At 41.5% G+C, this 22,254-nt stretch overlaps 1 pseudogene; it reads left to right on the forward strand.

Annotated features, from left to right (window-relative positions):
* Positions 1-19,009: 19,009 nt before the first annotated feature.
* Positions 19,010-21,681, forward strand: Rpsa-ps11 (ribosomal protein SA, pseudogene 11; annotated as a pseudogene).
* Positions 21,682-22,254: the final 573 nt, after the last annotated feature.

Consider the following 22,254-nt stretch of genomic DNA (forward strand, 5'->3'; position numbering starts at 1 on the left):
TGCCATGGCTTCTCACCCTCTCCCCTCTCTCTCTCTCTCTCTCTCTCTCTCTCTCTCTCTCTCTCTCTCTCTGTTCTAGTCTCCTCCTCTTCCTTCAAACTTCTCTCCTGCCCATCCTTCCTTCTCCTCCAATGGTGGGCCTCCTTCTATCCTGTACCTGCCCCTCACCTGTACTTTTACAAATTCAATGGGGAGGTTCTGGTGAAGTCACATGACTAGGCAGCTGTCCTTGGGGCAGTGGAATTAGCATCAAAATACAGATAACTTCAGGGCAAACCACAACTGGGGAATGGGGGGGGGGGGGGCGGGGGTGTTGGGAGCAGGAAGGGGGAGTGGATAGGAGAAGGGGAAGGGAGTGAGATAGGGAAACCTAGAAAAGGAATAACATTTGAAATGTAAATAAAAAAAATCCAATAAAAGAAAACAAATCCTGCTGTATGCATTTACCATGAAGTTGATCATGTTTCATAATACCAGTAACTATTGCATACTATATATGTGTTATATATTATAAAGTAAATGTTATATAAAATATATAAAGCCTATGTGGAATGATCTTCAAGTCTTACATTCTGACCTTGTAATTCCAGTTCTTTGACTTTATACTACTGAGATAATAGGGCATATTTACAAAGTTAAATGCATAACATGGTCTCTGAAAGTGGTTTTCAATTTTACACATATGGGTGCTTTGCCTGCATGTATACCTGTGCACTATGTGTGTGTGGTGCCCTTAGAAGCCATATAATGACATCGGTTCCCCTGGAACTTTAGTTACAGGTGATATGTGAGTTGCCATGTGAGTGCTAGTAATGAAACCCAGGTCCTCTGGAGGAGCAGTCAGAGCTCTTAACTGTCAATGCACTTCTTCAGTCCTTCAAAGAAACTTCTATGATTGAAAAGTACAAGAGAACAGGCATGTTAAATAATTAGAAGCTTGTGAAACAAGCTATTTTACTCATAAATTGGAATTCTTGGCTTCTTGTTAGGATAAAGATACACCTATTAACCACAGCAATTGTCCATTTGCAAGGATACCAAGCAGAGAAGCCATAAATATCTCTCACAGAGGTACCCAGAGCTCCTGGTAGGAACACACCTCATGCCAGATGTTGACTCTACGTTTAGCCAGATGTCCTGCTGTTTCTATTTTCCAACCATAATTCATTACAAGGGAATATGGACATGGGATCTTGCGAGGCCCCGAAAGAAAGCCTTGCTTAGTGTTTTTCCAAAGAAACATGGTGCACAGCAGTGTGCAGTCTGCTGACTGTGGGCAAGAGGCTGTTGCATCCCTGGGATCCCAGTGTCTCTGGAGAACAGTCCATTCACCTCAGATACATCAGTGCTGCAGCCCTATATAATCAGCAGGCCCCTCATCTCACCCACACTTGCTCACTACAACAGCACTCTCCACAGCTCCTCTCTGAAGCTTGGGAAGTTTCCTTGAGACTTATCATATCTGACACAGATGACAAGTTCGCACAGAAAGATGATGCTGTAACATGTGCCAGGAGAGATAAGTAATGATTAAAAAAAAATGTGAATCAAAAGCTCATGAAGTGTGGTGGACCAGCACCAATTTCACAGAGTGGGAGGCAGAAAGAACACAGAATTTAGAGCCAAAGAAATGGGGATTTTTAACCCCAACACTAGTAGTGTTGCCTGTTTCTTGACCTTTGGGTTTAGCCTTACAGACCTGGTTTTCCAAGATTTTCCAAACATTTCATAAGACAGACTGCATGATTTCCATAATAACATGAGCCAATTTCTCGTGACAAACGCCTTAACTGACTAAGGCATATAGACTCTATTGTATTGTTGTATTGTTATCCTGGTTTTACCCATCAGGGAAGCCAGTGAATACTAAGATATAGTACAAACAAACAAACAAACAAACAGGAAGTTCTATCCAGGACTTCAAACAATAATGCTCTTTTTAAACTTGTATAATGTTCAATCCTTCTGCTCATCTACTAACTATATATAAGAAGGTAGGTTTCTGAAAAGTCTGTGTGACTAAGTTCTGGTGCAATCAAAGGGCAGTCTGTTAAGAATACTCCTGCATGAGCCTGATATAGCTGTCTTCTGAGAGGCTCTGCCAGAGCCTGACAAACACAGAAGTGAATGCTCATAGCCAACCATTGAACTGAAAACGGGGTCCCCATTGGGAGGAGTTAGAGAAAGGATTGAAGGAGCTGAATGGGCTTGCAACCCCATAAGAACAACAATACCAACCAACCAGAGTTCCTAGGGACTAAACCACAACCCAAAGACTATACATGGACTGACCCATGGATCCAGGTAGCAGAGGATAGCCTTGTTGCGTACCAATGGGAGAAGAAGCCCTTGGTCCTGCCAAGGATGAACCCCCCAGTGTAGGGGAATGTCAGGGCAGGGAGGCGGGAAGGGGTGGGTGGTTGGGTGGGAGAACACCCTCATACCAGAATGGGGAGGGGGGATGGGTTTATGGACAGGAAACCGGGAAAGGGAATAACATTTGAAATGTAAATTTAAAAAATCCAATTTAAGGAAAAAAATACACAGAGTTCTCCCACTGTGTATTTGAAAGTCATTTGCATTGATTATCACAGCTTTTGAATGCTACATGACTTATAAAACACGATTTGTACTTACCACATGTTATTTTCCCCCTGAATATAGAACTGTTTTGTTTTGTTTTTATTTTCTTTCTTTCTGATCTTTGTGCCCTCTCTATCAGCACGGTCTTGCACACAGAAGGTGTCAGTTGGCAGCATGGGACTTTAACCTCTTCCTTTAATTTACCCACATGTCATCACTTTTTCATTGTTTCCCTGACAAGAAACTACAGCTAGCAACATCCAGAGCAAGCCTGTGCCTGCTGCTGAACATCGGCATAGCAGTGGGCTGATGGCGTGCATGGCGCACACTTTGCTCAAACTAACACGTTCTTAGCTCTTTAGCTGACAGTTTGGAAGCCTCAGTGTAAACACCCAGACATTTGTCATAAGGACACTTGTTCCAGGAAGCCAGGTTGGTGTCGTACGGAAAGCTACAAATACATAAATGTCCTATCAAAACGGTGGCATCAAACTCACTGTAAGAATTTGAAATGGTTATATTTAATATGCTAAACCCATTACAGATGACAAGAGGCTCTTCAGATTCCCCCAAAACTCTGTCGTCTTAGTTAGGGTTTCTATTGCTGTGATAAAACATCATGGCCAAAAGCAAGTTGGGGAGGAAAGAGTTTATTTGGCTCATACTTCTGTGTTTCATTCTACCATCGTCATCAAAGGTCGTTGGAGCAGGAACTCAAGGAATGAACTGGAAGCAGGGACTAAAGCAAAGAACATGGAGTGGTACCTAACGCTACTTACAGGCTTGCTCCGTGTGGCTCACCTGCTTTCATAAAGAATCCAAGGCTGGCAGCACAGGGGTGGCATTGCCCACAGTAAGCTGGGCCCTCCCACGTCAATCCTTAATTAAAATAATTCCCCACCATCTTGCCAGCAGAACAGTGTGGTAGGAGTATTTCCTCAACTGAGAAAGCAAACCAAAACTAGCCAGCACACAAATGCTGTGCAGAAGAATTGGGGCTGCATTAAGACATTAGAATCAACTGGAAAGTTTAGTTTTAGAGATATGAACACAGAAGATTCCAGGAATGTCTGATTCAATGAAATTTTAATATTAATGAGAATGTGTTTAATTATAACATACACATAAGCATTGATACATTTGTGCTCCTGGATACTTTACTACAAATAACAGAATACCTTGAAAACAACATTTAAATATCTGTGCCTAAAAGTTGTGTTCAAAGCCAATAGCTAAAGCCAGGAAGGAGTGAGTTATTCTGTGATGTATTTCTAGGGTGTTGGTTTGAATAAGAATGGCCCCCATAGGCTTATGTGTTTGAATGCTTGGCTATTTGAGAGTGGCACAATTTGACAGCGATTAGGAGGTGTGGCCTTGTTAAAGAAAGTGTATCCTTGGGGTGGGCTTTTGGGTTTCAGACGCTCAAGCCAGACCCAGTGTCTGTCTCTGCCTGCTGCCTGTGGATGTAGATGAAGAACTCTCAGTCTGCTTCTCCAGCACTGTCTCCCTACCAGGCTTCTTGCCGTGATGACAGTGAACTAAACCTATGAACCTGGAAGCCAGCTCCAATTAAATGCTTTCCTTTCTAAGAGTTGCCTTGGCCATGGTATCTCTTGACAGCAATAGAACAGTGACGAAGACAATCACCTCTCTCTGTTCTTTCTTGTAGATCAGTTGGTGTTTATCCTGACTAATGTTTCTTCTCTTCTACTTTGTCTCCCCTCAAACCATTCCTCTAAAAATTTCTGGGAGCCAGGATAGAACGCTCAGTACCTTCTTCCTACCACAGTAGCTGTCCCAGGGACTGCTTTCTTACTAAACAGTAAAATTACCTTTAGAGACATGAAAGGATGCTAACCCCTCAGTCTTGGCTGTTTTACTGAATTAGTTAGGGAAAGAGTCTACAGACAAACTGCTTTAATGTCTCTGAAGGTTTCCTATGTTCAGCCAGTTTGAGCTGAACTGATTTTTTCATCTTTCTCAAAACCATGTTCCACAGATGCCCTGGATCAGAACTATCAGAGAGGATTCCTTAAGAACACCAACTGGTCTGCAAGAAATAATAGAAAAGGACAATACTTTTATCTGGGTGTTGTAAGCCCCATGAAATGGTAATGTACCATCACATGCCTCTGTAGCACTCCATGTACCCAACAGCTAGCTGTGGCTCCTTTCACTTTTCCTACCATTTGGTCTCATGACCAAAAAAAATCTCTGTATACTCTGGTACAGTTTACTTCAGTTAATGATGGCAATCTAACATTCATAACAGTTCATAAGGGGCAAACAAAAAGTGGGACTGTTAGAACTTTAGCTTTTTACAGAAGGAGCCCATAGCTCCTAACTTTAAGTCCTTTTCTCTTCCTGCTTTAAAATCCTATAGGCTGCCATCTTGTGACCATGAGGAACAAGCCTAATGACAAAAGACAAACTCACTAAAGCTGATGTGGGACAATGAAAAGGGCCCGGATCTCTGAAGTCATTAAGAAACTCACAGATGCTTTGAGTATTTCCAACCGAGAAAATAGCTCACCTCCCATAACTCATTCCTCAGAGGAACCACGCTACACCGAGTAAGACACCAACACCTGTGCCTTCATCTTGCATCTGAAATCTTTGGTTCTACTTCCTTTACTCCTACATCATCTTAAACATCGTAAACTGAACTAACTCACCCAGGTCATCCTGACACGTCATCAAGGTCTCTGAGTCCTTCCTCCTCCACAATGCTCTGTCCTTTCTTCAGAATTCATTCACGCTCTCTGTCTTCTCCAAGACAGTGAGGAAAGCAGGAAACAGGGAATGGGTAAACCATGGGCACCTTGAAACTATTCCTAAGCTTTCACACAGGGAGACACAATAACTAAAAACATAGCCATGGACATCTTATGACTGACAGGAAAGAGGAGCTCAGACCGCATCCATCACCAATCTCTAGGCAACCATCCTCCCCCCAACCTGTCCATCTGAGTAGACACTGGAGCTTATGGGTTGCAAATGCCATACTCTGCTCCAGAAATGCAAATTCTGTGGATTCCCCACAGGGCTCAAGTGAATGTTTTAAAAGCTTCATAGCTGCCTGGTGAGCACCCAGGATTCATAACCCTAGATCCGTTTGCTTGCTTGCTTGTTTGTTTGTTTGTTTGTTTTAAAGAGAGGTTCCCCAGCCCTCTCTTCAGTGAGTTTTTATTTTTCCTAATTAATTTTTTAAAATGTAACTAAACAAAAAATGTGGGTTCCTTCCTTAGTGGCCCTAAGATATTTCTATTTAACGGAAGCAATTTCTGCCCAGCACCTCTGCTCAGTTGGCAGAAGGCAGGAATGGTCTCATGATCTCCTGTTTCTATATGAACTGGCACTATTTTATCCACATATGGTTTCAGGCTGCAAACTGAATGTCTAGGAAGAACAAATAGTTCTTAAAGGACCTAAAATATTTCAGACATTTTTTTCTCAACACTGTGACAAGCACAGACACTGTGACTGTACATAAAAAATTCTGTGTCTTTCATTGTCTCAATTTTTCTTCACAATCTTAAGTTCTCTTCTAAAGGAGAGGAGTAAAATTCTTAGTTCATTTCTTACTCTGGTATTTTGTTGTAAATGAAATCCCACTGCCTTTTGGGACTATTCCTAGACTGTAAGTACAAGCTGAAATGATTGGAGAATAGCAACATGAGGTAATAGCATTGTATCAAATGGAAGGAACGTGTTTGCTCAAAGTCACAACAGAGTCAGTTGATGTTCATTATAAATTCACAAACCAAACTTTCTGCCGCTGTCTATCTGAGATATAAAATGGCTTGATATATGCTTAGACTCTTCAAAATCTACTTTAATTAGGGTTCTTAAATGCTTCAACCTCCCTTTTAGCCCACTGACCAGGTAGCGAAAAAGAATGTTAATAGGAAAAGAGAATTGTGGACCTATTTAGAAGTAGTTTTTTGGGTGATTCCAATCTTTGTTGTCAGGATATCAACAGTCCAGTCCAATAGCAAACAACAAACAAATCAGTATCAGTGGCTTCATCCAGCAGAAACCACAAGGCTCCACTGAATTGGCACCAGTCAGTGTAAGTGGCAAGAATCAGTCAGAATACCACAAGAAGTTCTTTGGTGCATTTCTCGCTATGAAGTGAAGACCAGCTAAGACCAGTAAAGTTGCAAGACATTGCAATACAAGCGTATCCTCTCAAGGGCCGGAGAGATGGGTCAGTGGTTAAGAATAGTGACTGCTTTTCCAGACAATCTGGGTTCAATTCCCAGTAACCACATGGCAGCTTACAATTATCTGTAATTCCAGTTCCAGGAGATCTGATGAGCTCACACAGACATATATGCAGGCAAAACACCAATGCACATGAAATTAAAATAAATAATTTTTAAAAAGAGCATCTTCTCACTGTCTATGAGGTTATAATTATTTTCTTTCTAAACATCATGCACAATCTCAAGCATCTGTTTCAGCAAAACATCCTCTCACAAGACAGCGTCCAGAAAAACGTCACATGACACAACTGAGTTTCCAAAGAAACCAGAAATTTCCACTTCAGCCTGATAAGATTTTCAATCATCCCCCCACCCCCCAGGTTTCCAGATTCCAACATCAGGCCAGTTATCTGCCATAGCTGCCAATCCCACAGTACTTTAAGACCCTGGAAACTTTTTAGGATGTACTATGATTTAAACAATATTGCTAAGTGAAAATAATAATCCCTGCAGCTGAAAGATGCTCACACATTCCAGTTATTGGCTCATGCATTTAAGTGAAATGGTTTGCCACAGGAACTGAACTTTCATTGACCATATGAGCCCAAAGATTGGGGTCTTGTAATTACCGAGAGAAGGCACAATTGATCCCATTGATACTGCTCCACAAGCCCTTTTCATTTATTTCCTGTGAATCATATGAACCACAGAGAGATCTCACGCCCACTTTCTCATTAAGGACTGGGTAATGCATTTAACTTTCAGTTATGACTCACTTTGAAGAACACTGTGATCTGACCTCTGGGATTAAGAACGAATAAACTAGATTTTTATCAATATCAGGATCACTAAGGAAACGTAAAGAGATTGCTTTGAGTCATCACAAGGGAGAAAACCATTCATTTTGCAAAGGCTAGAGAATATTCACAGCATGACACAAGAATTCATTGCCAAGGACATAGCCCAGCATCTACCTGGACCAGAAGAGACATTCCCTTTGATGGAGAAGCTTCTTGGAGCAATTCAGAAAGAGTGAATATAGACCCTTCCAGTGCCTTCACTGTGTCTCCTAATATCTGATACTGACATTAGGTGACCTTCTGTACCCACACTATGTAAGGCACAGTTAAATACAAGTTTCTGTGGAAGCAATCCTTGGGACTGAGTTGGGGCAGGGTGGCAATCTATTTCCTTTGTTGATAGGCTATACCCCGACCCCTGTAAATACCTTCTTTGTTTTGTAGTTATATCTTCTTTACTTCCAGTATATTCTTAGCTGTCCTTTCTAAACATCACTGTTTATTACAATAGTGTCAAAAAGAAGGTATGTTGGCAAATTTTGCTCAAGACCAATTGCACAATTCCATCTTCTGCTATGTGCTTCTGAGTGTCAGTTGAGAGTTTGAAATGCTCACCAAATAAAGCTGTCTGTGTTCTACAGGAGACCCTCTGGGAGGTTTCTTTTGAACTGACCTTGTGTCGACTCATAGAATAAGCCAAGATAGACACTGTCTTGAACTTAAGGCTCTATGTTTTCTCTGGGCTTACTTCTTACAATTCCAGTTCACCCCGGCTAAGTCACTCTTGTCTGTTCATTACAGACAAGCACAGTCACCATTAGAAAATATACCCCAATTTAGAGTTGGCTTCTTTTTATTCTTTTTAAAGATATCTGCATTAGCTCTAAACTGTGCATATGAGGAGGGTGGTCAAAGGTCAACCTCAGATTTCTTTTGTTAATGGTCTCCACCTTAGTTTTTGAGCTACACTTGGTTTTTGAGCTTACGTTTGGGCAACGATGGCTGGCCGCTCAGCAGCCAGGATCCACCTGTCTCTGCCCATCCTCTCTCTACCATCACCACCGTGGGACCAGTGGGTTTTGGGTGTATACTGCCTCACTGACTCTCATGTGGACAGCTGAGAGTCTGAACTCAGGTCTTCAAGCTTACACAGCTGGTTTTAGTCGGTGAGCTTTCTCTTCATCCCCCCGAGTACTGTCTTCTTTTAAAGTCCCCAGTTGCATAAAATGCTTTCCTAGTTTTTATTCTTTCCTGTCCTTTCAACCCATTTCCTCCTAAATTGTTTTCCCCAAATAGAAGACATGGAATTGAGATAAGGTAATAAAGTTTGCCCAAAGATATCAAGATAATGCCATTTATACACTCTGGTTACAGAGTGAATCCAAGTTTGCTACTGCAACATTCACTCTTTGTTTTGAGTTCAACTGCCATGTTCCTTTAGGAATGGTCCTATCAGCCCCACTCTGTAACTAACCTGGCTGTCAGTGGCACATCTCAGGATACAAGGAAGGAGAAAAGTAACACTGGAATTGCAAACTGAATCTCCCAACTGGGTGGGGTCCCTGGCAAGTAGCTAATGGAAAGAAAACATGGAAAGGGAACCAAATTAAAAGGAAACGTTGATTTGGCTCAGATTTGCTAGTTTCCCACAGAGAGGATCTTCTGATTGGTTCCAAGAAAGTTAATTTGCGTCATCCTGGAGACTGATGGAGAACATGCTTGGAAGAATGGAAACTAAGAAAAAAGATGCTTGAACCCTGTGGGTAGTATTCGATGGTTAGACACAGTGCTGCCCATCAAAGGCAATACATGTGTGAAAGACAATGGAAGTGTTACTAGGTGTCTCTCTATCTCCTTAGAAAAGAATACCAGGCACTTCAAGGAAGTTTATCTTGAAACTTCTTGCCTAGCTCTGAATGAACAAGGAAGAATTATGAGTCAGGAACTGAAGGAAATGAGTCACAGATTGGTGTGCTTGGCTGTGTGAACTCTGGCTTCACATCCAGTCAATCTGACATATAGTTTGCTTGAAACTGAGAGGCAAAGTTAGTGAGCACACGTCAACACTCAGATGACTGTTTTCCAACATGAAATGCATTTCTGAATCCTATGGCTTTCGATCCAATCTTACAATGAAGCTCACTCTCAGAAGTCATGAAGTTAATGGTTTTCTGGCCTTTTCTGATAAATGTGTCTGCATTAAGCATGGAGCTTACTAGACTGTTAGGAAACATCTAACCCCAATGAGATAACCTATGTTTTCTCCCTAAGGAGCATATAATCAATATATTCAAAAGAAGCCAAATTAACCATGTAAATTAGTAATCACAGTAACTATGCAACAGGCAATATCACAAAATGTGCCTCCTTGGGGTCTAGAAAATGTCTAGTGATTGTAGTCAACAAAATATACAATATTCATTCAGAAGGAAAATAGTCTTTATTTCTCTATATTCTGTTCTTCTATATTTATTCAAACACCAGGATTTATGTTGGATAAGCATCTGTTTTAAAACAAAGGGAGACCATTGCCCTAGTTTATTTTCTGCTTCTATAATAGAACAGAAAGCCTGAGATGGGGCAACTTATAAAAGGAGTTTTTTCTTACAATGTTGGAACCTTGGAAGGCCAAGGCTGAAAGGCCAGCTCTGTTATACAACGTCTTGTAGGTAGGTATTCTTGGCACAGTCCCAGGGAAAATAGGCCAGACAGTGAGTGCATGTGAGAGATAAGGCCAAACTCCATCTTACCACAAAGCCACTCTTGAAATGATGACACAACTTACTTGCCTATTGACCCATGAATGGATGAACCCACTCATGAAGGCTCTGTCCTCGTGACCGAATCCTCTTATTAAGTCCCAATGGGGTTTTGATTTCAGCATGGCTTCTGATAAAGACATTCTTACCCTATCAACCATGGAGACAGTTAGGTAAGCTCTCTTGTGCTCTTACAAACTTAGTTTCTCATTCTATTTTTTTTAGCATCCTGTCTTTCATGGCTCTTTTCATCTGTTTCCATGACAACCAATTAAAAGAAGTATGCCAAATTTCTGAGACCTCATTGCACTCTTTTAAAATTAGACCTAATGGCACATAACCTGCAGTTCCAGTGCTTGGGAGGTCATAGCAGGAGGATCTCAAGTTTGAGTCCAGCCTAGATATGTAGACAGATCTCATCACAGGAAAAAAAACTAAGTTGAACTCTTTTGTTGATAATAAAACTAGCCATTATCAAACTACTTTTATTAGCCCGTCAAATAGCCTCAGAAAATGTGTTTTGCTGCTTCTGTTTATTTGTTTCGTTTGTTTCCATCAAAACTTGCTGATGTCTCTCTTGCTCCTCCCAGAGTAGCTTCCATATTTGTCCAGCTGAGTCCTGAAACCAGAGCTGCATTGCCCAATTATAAGTACAGCTTAAATTGATACTGAAAGCCAACAGCAAAGAGTCAAGCTGATTTTTAAAATAAACGTGCCAGAGGCTAACATGTGATTTAATCTGCCACATTATCTGTTAGGGTTATCCAGAATTGACAACCCTGCATAAATACAGTGTTCCATGATGAGGAAGGGACCTCCGGAAATACCTAATAACTAAAGCTTCTTCTAGCAGCTATAATCTAAGACTTTTATTTGTGTCAGCCACTATACTAAATACTTTGTAGCATATATTGACTCCTTTGGTCTTCATTGAAAGTCCATGGAGAAAGTTCAGTTGTCTCTAGATTATTTAGAATGGGATAAAAACTCAGGTGACCATAGACTGTCAACATCACACAGCTAAGAAGTGGGGTTGCTGGTATTAAAATGTAGCTCAGAGTCTGCCCTTAGCAGTATACTGTAGTGTCCTGTTTAGATTGTAAAGGAAACTTCTTTTTTTTTTTTTATTAACTTGAGTATTTCTTATATACATTTCGAGTGCTATTCCCTTTCCTGGTTTCCGGGCAAACATCCCCCTAATCCTTTCCCCTCCCCTTTTTACGGGTGTTCCCCTCCCCATCCTCCCCCCATTGTCCCCCTCCCCCCAACAGTCTAGTTCACTGGGGGTTCAGTCTTAGCAGGACCCAGGGCTTCCCCTTCCACTGGTGCTCTTACTAGGATATTCATTGCTACCTATGAGGTCAGAGTCCAGGGTCAGTCCATGTATAGTCTTTAGGTAGTGGCTTAGTCCCTGGAAGCTCTGGTTGCTTGGCATTGTTGTACATATGGGATCTCGAGCCCCTTCAAGCTCTTCCAGTTCTTTCTCTGATTCCTTCAACGGGGGTCCTATTCTCAGTTCAGTGGTTTGCTGCTGGCATTCGCCTCTGTATTTGCTGTATTCTGGCTGTGTCTCTCGGGAGAGATCTACATCCGGCTCCTGTCGGCCTGCACTTCTTTGCTTCATCCATCTTGTCTAATTGGGTGGCTGTATATGCATGGGCCACATGTGGGGCAGGCTCTGAATGGGTGTTCCTTCTGTGTCTGGTTTAATCTTTGCCTCTCTATTCCCTGCCAAGGGTATTCTTGTTCCCCTTTTAAAGAAGGAGTGAAGCATTCACATTTTGATCATGTAAAGGAAACTTCTTATTGATAAAGTATGTTTCTAGAAACAGGGTCAGCAGGTCTTATGGGTAAAAGAACCTCATTTCTCTCCAGTGTCTGTGGTCTGTAGTTATTTAAGGTAATTGGAAAGGAACAATAGGAACTTAAACCTGAGCCAGAGGAAATGGACGCCTCAGTTACATAACCGATGAGTCAACAGCCATAGCTGTAGTCCTGGACCACATAGGTAACATTAGATATAGAAATTGGAGAAATTCAGGGCAGCAGGAATAAGAGAATGCCTGATACAAAAGCTAGCATGTAATGGGTTCCTTCTCTGGATTGCTATAGCAACTGTTATCCTCGCTAGATGACTTAGCAATTGACATAACATGTCTCAATGTGTTCAAAATATCGCTCTTTCTCATCCTTATGAAACAGTAAGTCACCTAATATTTGAATCTGTGTTTCCTTAGGTGCGGGCTATTGTTTCAATCCACAGTCAACAATGAAACAAATTTAATGCATTTGTTGTTTGTGAATCGCATTATTTATAATGTTTGTTTTCTTACATAACATACCATACCATCATAAAACCAGGATGTATTCATGATAGAAACTGATGTCACTACTCCTATGGTTTGGTTCATATTTACTGTCTTCATTCTGCTTTTCAGAACTTCTTGAAAAATGTCCTGGTGTTTAAATATACAATACAGAGTGTATGGTACAAGAATTCAGCCTGAAGCATTCATTGTACCAAAGCTACATTTGAATTAGTGGTTGCTACTTTCATTGTTTTCATTTCTAAACATATACATATTTCTAGAAGTGAAAATTACTTCTCATGAATATGTGTGTTTTACATTTTACCACAAATTGCCAAATTTCCTTGAAGGAAAAAAAAATCTATATCATTTATTTTCCTTCACATAAAAAGAATGTTCTCTCCCTATATCCAAGTGCTTGTTTTTGTTTGATTTTTTCAAACCAGCTTTGTTCTGGCTTGTCTCTGTTGCTGTGATAAAACACTGTGACCAATAGCAACTGAGGGCAAGAAGGATTTCTGTGGCTTATAGTTCAGGTCATTGTTCATCACTGATGGAAGTCAATGGTCATAAACTCAAGCAGGAACTTGAAGGCAGCATTATTTCTAACTAGGAAGCTCGCTGACAGGCAATAAAGTAAAACCAAAACCAGGGAAGGAATTCTGCCTGGTGACTGACGCCATCTCATACCCAGCTAGGCTCCTTCTACAGCCCAAGATTCCCTGTACAAGGCTGGTATAGTTCATGGTGGGAGGGCCTCCTACTTAAATTAACAATTAAGACAAATCCCTAAAGACTTCCCCACAGACCAATTTTGTCTAGGAAATTTCTGTCACATGACTCTAAGCTGTGTAAAGCTGATAGTCAAAACTACCAAGAGCAGAATCTTAAATCTTCCAGGGAAGCCTTGAACTCACTCTCTAACTGAGGATGCCCTTAAACTCCTGATCCTCCTACGCCACCTCTGGAGTGTTAGAACAACAGTAAGAACACTGAATCCACTATTTTCGTTTTATTTCTCTTTTTCTGAGCCACGGTCTCATTATATAGTGAAGGATAGCTTCAAGTTCATGATCCTCCTGGCTCAATCTCCAGAATGCTGCAGTTATAAGGTATGCATCCCCTTATGTTTTCACTAGTCTTTATGAAACACAGCAATGGGATTTTTGCACGATGTCTGTTCATCATCTGTGAGCAGTGCCCAAGAAGGCCAGAAGGTATCAAATTCCATGAGCTGGAGTCACTGATCAGATGCTATGTGGGTGCTGAGAATCAAGCCTAAGTCCTCTGAAAGAGCGGCAAGCACTTTCCAGACAGACCGAGCCATCTGTCTGGCCCCACATCTTTTCACCATAACTGTTAGACGTTCTGTTCAGCAAAGTCTCGATTTTTTCTTTGTTTGGAGGGAGGGGCAGGGGTGTGTGTGTGTGTGTGTGTGTGTGTGTGTGTGTGTGTATGTGAGAGAGAGAAAGAGAGAGAGATTCTTCTCTCACTAATTTATTATAGTCTCTGACGTTTCTCTGCTTTTTTTTTCCTTATAGTTGAAAACGCATTCACATAACCCTTCAGTTCTGCTCATGGTCTATTTTACTTCTCTAGAGTTCTCAAACATTCCATACTCAAGTTTGTAATTTTCCCTTTGTCATGTCTAAATTTGGCATTTAATAAAATATTCTGGTATTTATTTTTAAAAAAACCTCTCTCGTTTCATAATTTTAATATGAATACTGTCATTTTATGTATCTGAAATGTGTGGTGCGAGATAAGGCTTTTTTTTTAATTTACTGATTTTGTAGACATCCATTTCACCTGCAAATCCATTGAGCCAAATTTTAAACTTCTTTTTACTTAAAATGGAAGATTCCACAGAGATACTTGCTTCTCATAATAATAATATATTATGCTTAGATCCTTTTAGTCTCAATCTAAGTGATGAAATTGAGTAGGAAATTTCTCAAGGTCATGTAGTTACTAGAGGTCATATTTGAACTTGTTTCACAGATATTTTGGTTCATGTCCTACATGCATTCTCCCAGAAGCCAATATTGTACAGAGTTAAATGCAGAATTAGGAAAGCGAGATGGTAATTGACTTCAATATACAAGGTCAGCCATCTAACATGGGACGAACATCAATTCGTCCCATATTACCAAGCATCTTCTCTATGTGTGTTGGCAAAACCATACAGATTCTCTGGGAGGAATTATTAATTTCGTTTTCCTCTTGCTATGACAGAATGAATAATGTGCAGGAACTCAAGCAGTAATCTTGAGGTAGAAAAAGATTCCTCTAGCTCACAGTTCAAGGGTCCAATCCATCATGGAAGGGCAGTCCTGCAGCAGGACATGGTCACAGTGCATGAGCTATAAATGTCTGCATCTACGCATCCCCATTGTCCATTTATATAGTTAAGGATCCCAGCTAGGGAATCACCCGGTTTATACTGGATGGGGGAATGTCTTACTGTCTCAATTAACATAATCAAGAGAAGAGAATCCCCCATAGCTTTCTTTTAGGTAATTCTAGACTCATCAAGCTGACAAGATTAACCAGTATGGATAGAAAATTAAATAAATGCTCAAAGTTTTATTTCATATCCATGATCTTCATATCCTGATGTTTCCTGAGGAATGCACCTCTGGGCTAGAATCCCAGATTAGATATAGACAAGAAAGCAAACAAAGCATCATGCTTCTCAGACTTAGTGTGGCCAGCAGTTTCCTGTTCTTACCTCTACAGCTAGCACCGTCCTCACCACAACATGTTGCCCACCGTTATGGACGATACCCTCAATTTGTGAGTCAAAATAAACCCTTTCTTATTAAGTTGCTTTTATATTTGACTATATATATAATATTTATATAATAGTATATATTTGCATTTATATATATATCTATCTTATATCTATCTTACATATATTTTTAGGTGTTAGGAATTAAACCTAGACCCTCAAAAGCATGCAGCAGTAAGCCCAGCCCTCTGTGGCTGAAAAGCCAGCATTGCCAGATGTGGTTGGCATCACAGAAGAGATGAAAGAGAAAGCTGCCCCAAGTCGAAAATGGATCCATTCTTATCACCCTGTACAAAGCTTAAGTGCAAGTGGATCAAGGACCTCCACATCAAACCAGATACACTCAAACTAATAGAAGAAAAACTAGGGAAGCATCTGGAACACATGGGCACTGGAAAAAATTTCCTGAACAAAACACCAATGGCTTATGCTCTAAGATCAAGAATCAACAAATGGGATCTCATAAAACTGCAAAGCTTCTGTAAGGCAAAGGACACTGTGGTTAGGACAAAACGGCAACCAACAGATTGGGAAAAGATCTTTACCAATCCTACAACAGATACAGGCCTTATATCCAAAATATACAAAGAACTCAAGAAGTTAGACAGCAGGGAGACAAATAACCCTATTAAAAAATGGAGTTCAGAGCTAAACAAAGAATTCACAGCTGAGGAATGCTGAATGGCTGAGAAACACCTAAAGAAATGTTCAACATCTTTAGTCATAAGGGAAATGCAAATCAAAACAACCCTGAGATTTCACCTCACACCAGTGAGAATGGCTAAGATCAAAAACTCAGGTGACAGCAGATGCTGGCGAGGATGTGGAGAAAGAGGAACATTCCTCCATTGTTGGTGGGATTGTAGACTGGTACAACCATTCTGGAAATCAGTCTGGAGGTTCCTCAGAAAATTGGACATTGAACTACCTGAGGACCCAGCTATACCTCTCTTGGGCATATACCCACAAGATGCCCCAACATATAACAAAGACACATGCTCCACTATGTTTATAGCAGCCTTATTTATAATAGTCAGAAGCTGGAAAGAACCCAGATGCCCTTCAACAGAGGAATGGATACAGAAAATGTGGTACATCTACACAATGGAATATTACTCAGCTATCAAAAACAATGACTTTATGAAATTCATAGGCAAATGGAGGGAACTGGAAAATATCATCCTAAGTGAGGTAAGCCAATCACAGAAAAACACACATGGTATGCACTCATTGATAAGTAGCTATTAGTCCAAATGCTTGAATTACCCAAGATGTACAGAACACATGAAACTCAAGAAGGATGACCAAAATGTGAATGATTCATTCCTTCTTTAAAAGGGGAACAAGAATACCCTTGGCAGGGAATAGGGAAGCAAAGTTTAGAACAGAGGCAGAAGGAACACCCATTCAGAGCCTGCCCCACATGTGGCCCATACATATACAGCCACCCAATTAGACAAGATGGATGAAGCAAAGAAGTGCAGGCCGACAGGAGCCAGATGTAGACACAGCCAGAATACAGCAAATACAGAGGCGAATGCCAGCAGCAAACCACTGAACTGAGAACGGGACCCCCATTGAAGGAATCAGAGAAAGGACTGGAAGAGCTTGAAGGGGCTCGAGACCCCATATGAACAACAATGCCAACCAACCAGAGCTTCCAGGACTAAGCCACTACCCAAAGACTATATACATGGACTGACCCTGGGCTCCAACCTCATAGGTAGGAATGAATATCCTAGTAAGAACACCAGTGGAAGGGGAAGCCCTTGGTCCTGCCAAGACTGAACCCCCAGTGAATGTGATTGTTGGGGAGAGGGTGGTAATGGGGGAAGGATGGAGAGGGGCACACCCATATAGAAGGGGAGGGGAAAGGATTAGGGGGATGTTGGCCCGGAAACCAGGAAGGGGAATAACAATCGAAATGTAAATAAGAAATACTCAAGTTAATAAAGAGGGGGAAAAAAGAAAAAAGAAAATGGATCCAAGAAGGATGGAGAGACAATGTCTTTGGTGAAGCGTTTGCCTTTGGAACAGAAGGACCCGAGTTGGCTCCCCAGAACCCACATATAAAAAATGGGCATGATTGCATGCTTGTAATCTCAACACTGCAGAAGCAGAGACAGGGGGACCCCAAAGATTCACTGGGCAGCCAGCTTAGCCAACCTGGTAAATTACAGGCCAGTGAAAATGTCTATGTCAAAACAACAACAAAAGGTGAACACTGAATAACAACATAACAACACCTCAGATTGTCCTCTGGCCTACACGTGCGCGCACACACACGCATGCACACACACACACACACACACACACACACCTCTACACACACACACACACCCCTACACACACACACAAACACACACACACGCACACACACACCTACACACACACACAAACACACACACACCTACACATACACAAACACACACACACCTACACACACACACACACACACACACACCATCAAACAGGAACATGTGTGTGTGCACATACACACAGATTGGTCACTGCAAGAAAACAGGAGAGAAATTTATTTTAGGGCCAAAGCTAAAAATAATGGCAGCCTTGAGCGCTGTGGGACAGGACCAAAAGATTTATTAAGTTCTATGGGAGCCCCTGTATGAGAAGAGAGAAATTGAAAGTATGAGGTAGAATAAGTTGTGGTTGAAATGTTTCTAAATGTGGTAGATGAGATACCTGCAGCCAACCACATCAGTCAATCCTGTAGAAACTGAACATAAATGCTACATCCTAAAGGACCCAAAACAGTGTTACCCAATAGCCCCAAACTGAATGATCACTGAGTTCTCCCTAGCAGTGAGGGCCAGAAAAGAGTTCACTTCCCAGGCAGTAACTTGTGGTGTTGGTGCTGTTGTTGTTGCTGCTGCTGTTGTTGTTGTTGTTGTTATGTCAAGGGAAATATTTAACTCTACCAAAAATGCCTGTCAAAAATCAAAAGTCAAACGAAGATATTTGATAGATGGAATTAAAAGATGTCATCCCCTGCAGAGCCGCAGCAGTAAGACAACTTAAAGAAGTCCTTGAGAGCAAAGGAAATGCGTGGGGAATGTAAAGCATGGGGAGACAGCCTGCGGCATCAGACTAGGAAAAGCTGCACAGCTGTATAAAAACACTCCCTCCTCATTTTAGAAGCACATGTAACTAATTAACGCTTTCAGTTAACCCTGTAGGAGAACAGACTGATTTATATCACCCAAATGTTAAAAGGATCTGATCTTTAACCAACACCTTTTTATTTTCCAACTGACAGTTGGATTATAATCTGATTGCTATTCTCTGATGTTAAATGTACATTTTCTACCAGTGCTAGTTTGTCATTCATTCTCTCCTGATTTTTTTTAATTTTCCTTTTTTCTCCCCAGATCACCATTCCCCAAAAACTTGTATCTAGAGCTGACAACTTTAACAGGCTCACCCTCTGCCCAGCTCTTTTAAAGGGAACTTTTAATTTCTCATCAATGAATTAATAAGAAATATAGTGTTGCATAATTAGAACTTCTAAGTTCCAGGAAAGGTAGTTTCGTTGACTTTGCCGATGGTTAAGGTAAAATACAGATCAACAAATCAGGGTCAAATCCTTAGAGGAAAACTCCTGCCAACAGAATTGTTTCCAAAATTATAACATAAATGTCCTCCAGGAAGAAAAAGCATTTAGTTTAAAGTGCCTCAAATGCTAGCAGACAAAAATAAGGAAATTACATGCTATTAAAGATGTGTGCATGAAATAAAAATTAGTGAAAAACAAGGTCCATGGATTTGAAAGAGAGTAGAAAGAATACATGCAGGGGTTTGAAGGGGTAAAAGAGGGGGATGTTTAATTATATTATTTAATTATATCATATTATATTATATAAATATACCTTAAATAGGCCCAGTGGTTACAAGCACTAGTTGATTTTCCAGAAGACTGGAATTCAATTTCCACCAACCACATGGCGACTCACAACGATCTCTAACTCAAGTTCTAGGGAATTTGATGCCCTCTTCTGGCCTCCATGGGTACCAGGCACGCATGTAATACACAGACATATATGCCCACAAAACACTCATGCACATAAAGTAAAAATAAATAAGAGAATTTATTTATTTAAATTTTATTTTAAAAAATGAATAAGAGTATATATCCAGAATAAACTATCAAGCTCATACCATCGTCCAGTTTTTTAATAGCTTCTATAAGTAAATAAAAGGTTCTTTTCCCAATCCCTGTGTTCACTGGCTTGATATTTGTACTAAATGTCCCATTGGTGCCCTAAGTATCTACCTATGAACTTCCTCACTTTCTTTTTTATTTTAAAGATTTACTTTTTATATATAAGTACATTGTAGCTGTCTTCAGACACACCAGAAGAGGACACCAGAACTCATTACAGATGGTTGGGAGCCACCATGTGGTTGCTGGGATTTGAACTCAGGACCTCTGAAAGAGCAGTCAGAGCTCTTAACCACTGAGCCACCTCTCCAGCCCCCTTACTTTCACCTCCAGACATGTTCCTCTCCTTACTTGACACTGCAAAGTAGCACCATCTGCTTTGTGTCCATCTCCAAACCTAAAGGCAATTTGACTCCACTCTTCTGTGTCTTAGGAAGACATACTCCGTGCCATCGTTTGGTCTCCATAGCCCTCTCTTTCCTAATTCATTTAACTCAAAGCCAGGAAGCCTAGACTATGGATAAGGCAAAAGAGGTAGAGAAGATACCATCCATGCCTTACTGGTAACTCATATTGATATATGATACCGATAATTCACATTGAACACTTCCGTTATTCTACCCAATGCCTACCTATGCAGTAGGTACTCTTTAAAGGGCTTGATTCAGCCCCCAACTCAGGGACCTCATGAGCAAAGAATCAATGACAGCTGCCTGTCTGAGGCAGAAGCTGTCTTGAGTGATTTGAGCACAGGCCCAACCTGTTCTAGTGAAGCGGTTCTCAACCTGTGAGCCTCAGCCCCTCTAAGACTCAAATAACTCTTTCACTGGGGTTGCCTAAGACCATCCAAAAACACAGTTATTTACATTACAATTCATAACAGTAGAACATTTACAGGTCTGAAGTTGCAATGGAAAGAACTTTATGGTTGGCGGGGTCACCACAACACGAGAGACTATATTAAAGGGTCACAGCTTAGGAAGGTTGAGCGCCACTGCTCTAGTGCCTATTACAGAGACCTTAAGGTGTTTGATGACATCGCCACACCTTCCAGGCATGTGGGTCACCCATAAAAAGGTATTGATCTTAAGTCCGTACAAAATGCAAAGTGAAACCTTTCATTTCTGCACTACCTGGGGACGGGTCCACACGGCGTTGTTCTTGGTTCCCATTGTCGCTTAAAAGGGAAACAATGTCCGGAGCCTGCAGATGGAGGAGGATGTCCTCAAATTCCCTGCTGCGGGAAACCACTTAGGTGGCACCAACCTTGACTTTCAGATGGAGAAGTACATCTACAAAAGGAAAAGTGACGGTATCTGCATCATAAATCTTAAACGGACCTGGGAGAAGCCGTTGCTCGCAGCTCTCACTATTGTTGCTATTGAGAATCCTGCTGATGTCAGTGTCATCTCCAGGAACGCTGGCCAGAGAGCTATGCTGAAGTTTGCTGCTGCTACAGGAGCCACTCTAATTGCTGGCCACTTCATACCTGGGATCTTAACTAACCAGATCCAAGCAACCTTCAGGGAGTCACGGCTTCTAGTGGTGACCGATCCTGGGGCTGACTACCAGCCCCTCACAGAGGCCTCTTATGTCAACCTGCCCACCATTGCTCTGTGTAAAACAGATTCTCCCCTGCGCTATGTGGACTTTGCCATCCCATGCAACAAAAAGGAAGCTCATTCAGTGGGCTTGATGTAATGGATGCTGGCCCGGGAAGTACTCTGCATACGAGGTACTATCTGCTGTGAGCACCCATGGGAGGTTCTGCCTGATCTTTACTTCTACAGAGACCCAGGGGAGACTGAGAAGGAAGAGCAGGCTGCTGCTGAGAAGGCTGTGACCAAGGAGGAATTCCAGGGTGAGTGGACTGCACTAGCACCTAGTTCACTGCTGCTCGTTCTGAGGTGGCTGACTGGTCTGAGGGTGTGCAGATGCCCATCCAGCAGTTCCTCACAGAAGACTGGAGTGCGCAGCCAGCCACTGAGGACTGCTCAGCAGCTCCCACAGCACAGGCCACTGAGTGGGTTGGAGCCACCACTGAGTGGTCCTGAGCTGCTCTGCAGACACCTGAGCAAGGGGGTGGGGGTGGTGGAAGGAAAATAAAGTCCCTAAAATCTTAAAAAAAAAAAAAAAAAAAAAAAGGAAAGTGAAGGGAGAAAGAAGAGCAGAAAAATCGTGGAGCACAAGGCTGCATCCATAACAGGAAGTTTAATCCCAGGGAAGCCTACATCTCCTAAATCAGATTGCCCCGTACGCATTGTAAGTGGGTCTCCCAGGTCACCCGGGAGATCCTGGAAGTGTCGAGGAGTTTGTTCCCCATAAAAGCCCGGAAATATCTAATTGAACCCATCTATCTGTCGTCTCAAGAACCAGCACTTGAAACTTACTTTTCAGCCAAAATCATCACTGACAGAGCCACACTCCTGCACAAAATTGGCAGGATTCAAGTTCCTGCCTGCCACAATCTACACCGGCTAGCGCAGGCGCAACATTTCCGTTTAAACTTGGCTGTGTCAGCCAAATTAATCCCATTAAACTCTGTGACCTTCCATTGCAGAAAGCTCATTAAAGAAGGATATTATAAGGATTGACAGTCTTGCTCCACCACAGAAATCTTCTTAAGA

This window comes from Rattus norvegicus, chromosome 9, assembly GCF_021556685.1.
Source record: "Rattus norvegicus strain SHRSP/BbbUtx chromosome 9, alternate assembly SHRSP_T2T, whole genome shotgun sequence".
NCBI classification, from domain to species: domain Eukaryota; kingdom Metazoa; phylum Chordata; class Mammalia; order Rodentia; family Muridae; genus Rattus; species Rattus norvegicus.